We start from the raw sequence: 2,344 nt of genomic DNA, 5'->3' as shown, positions 1-2,344 counted from the left end.
CTTAAGAGATTCTGATGTGAATTTAAGTACAATCTGGTTGTAGCATTTGATCTTTTTGGCTTTTATCTCCTTGTTTTTCTTTATATAAAATCCATATTTTCTGAAGCACAGATGGAAAATATAAAATCCATATTTGCTATATATTTGCTATATAAAATCCATATTTGCTATATATTTTCTGAAGACCCATCTTTTATCTCCAGCATTGCTCTATATTTTCTGAAGACCCATCTGTGCTACAAGAGGTACATTGAGAGATGAGTTGTGCCAGACTTAAAGTTGAATACATACGATAAGACAGATTGCTATGCACTTGCAAATCCATTACTTTGTTTTATGAGAAATGCAAAAGGGACCAGCCTGAGTGGCATTCCATGGAACTTCCATTCTATAAACATGTTTGAGGATACATTTGAGACTGTCATATAAGCCTTTTTAACATGTATGGTGATCTATTTAGCCTTTTAAGCATGATAGGCTATCCTTAGGTAACTGTTGCATTAACTGTATACTCTGTACTGATTTTTCTCTTTATGGTAGTGTAATAGTGCTTGAGGAACTACTTACATGTTGTCTATGCAGGATGGCATGTGCACTACATGACTTTGCATGCACCTAGATTGGCTCTAAAAGTCCACACAGTTATTAAAAAACAAAAAGGCTTATGTATGATGTGTTTGGAATATCAGGTGTGGATGACATGCCAACTGAGTTGCCATCACAGGAGCCAATACAAGAGGAACCGAATCCTAAAGCTGAAAGATTCTTCAGGTTGTTGCAAGATGCCGAACAAGCCTTGTACCCGGGATGTAAGAAGTTCACGAAACTCTCTTTTGTTGTTCGAATGTATCAACTTAAGTGCTTAAATGGATGGAGCAACAAGTCATTCACCATGTTGCTTGAATTGTTGAAAGAAGCACTCCCCGAGGGTGAGACGTTGCCGAGTTCCTTTTATGAGACCAAGAAGATTATTAAAGAACTGGGCCTCAGTTATAACAAGATCGATGCATGCCCCAATGATTGCTAGTTGTGGTGGAAGACTAATGTGAACGATGAGTCATGTGCTGTGTGCGGTATATCCAGATGGAAAACGATGGAACATAATTATAATGACGATGAGGCAACAACTATTCCCTCCAAAGTTAAGAAGATTCCAGCAAAGACATTGTGGCATTTTCCATTAATACCAAGGTTACAAAGGTTATTTATGGAAGCACAAACAGCTAAAAACATGAAATGGCATGACAAGGGACGAACCAAGGATGAGTGCATGAGACATCCTGCTGATTCTCCTGTATGAAAATCTTTTGACGAGCAACACCCAAATTTTTCATATGATAGTCGTAATGTCGGGCTTGGGTTAATAACTGATGGATTCAATCCCTTCGGGACGATGAGTATTGCTCATAGCACATGGCCTGTTGTTTTGATGCCGTACAATTTACCACTGTGGATGTGCATGAAGCAGCCTTACATCATGATGTCTCTACTTATACCAGGCCCGCATGATGTTGGCAATAATATCGACGTGTATCTACAACCGTTGATAGAAGAATTGCTTAAATTGTGGGAGGTCGGTGTCGACACTTACGATGCATCATCGAAGTTGATTTTTTGAATGCGTGCTGCTTTGTTATGGACTATTAGTGACTTTCCTGGATATGCAATGTTGTCAAGATGAAGCACAAAAGGTAAGCTCGCTTGTCCTAACTGCGATAAGGACATAGAGTCCCAGTGGTTGACACATAGCCATAAGTTTTGTTACATGGGTCATCGTCGATTCTTGGATAAAGATCATAGGTATAGACATGATAAAAGGAACTTTAATGAAAAGTTGGAGTTGAGAGAGGTGCCGAAACAACTATCTGGAAATGAAGTGTTAGCTCAAGTGAGCAAAATTAACATAATATTTGGAAAGAAGTTTGATACCAAAGTTGGAAAGAAGAGAAATCAAGACAATAATAAGGAAAAGGGAAAGGCATCTTATTGGAAGAAGAGAAGTATTTTCTTCGATTTACCATACTAGGCAGGTAATATGTTGCGTCACAGCCTTGATGTGATGCACATCGAGAAGAATGTATGCGACAATGTTCTTGGGACGTTGTTGAACATCGACGGGTAGACAAAGGACAATGTGAAGTCTCGTCTGGACCTCCAAGAAATAAAGATAAGATGAACACTTCACCCAAAGCAGAGACCATCAAGCAAAACATATTCGTCCCCTGCATGCTTTACAATGGCGAATAAGGAGAAGGATGATTTTTGCAGAGTCATAAAGAACATGAAGGTACCAGATGGCTATGCGAGTAATATCTCACGATGTACCAATCTCAAAATGAAGAAG

General features: G+C 38.9%; 1 long non-coding RNA gene across 1 annotated transcript; it reads left to right on the top strand.

Annotated features, from left to right (window-relative positions):
* Positions 1-216: 216 nt before the first annotated feature.
* Positions 217-659, top strand: LOC131249950 (uncharacterized). The gene is made up of 2 exons (XR_009172922.1): positions 217-364; positions 418-659. It is a non-coding gene; the product is annotated as an uncharacterized LOC131249950 (long non-coding RNA).
* Positions 660-2,344: the final 1,685 nt, after the last annotated feature.

The sequence above is a fragment of the Magnolia sinica genome, chromosome 6, assembly GCF_029962835.1.
Source record: "Magnolia sinica isolate HGM2019 chromosome 6, MsV1, whole genome shotgun sequence".
In the NCBI taxonomy this organism is placed as follows: Eukaryota; Viridiplantae; Streptophyta; class Magnoliopsida; order Magnoliales; family Magnoliaceae; genus Magnolia; species Magnolia sinica.
Note: the sequence above shows the minus strand (reverse complement) of the source record. Positions and strands in the feature narration are given on the sequence as shown.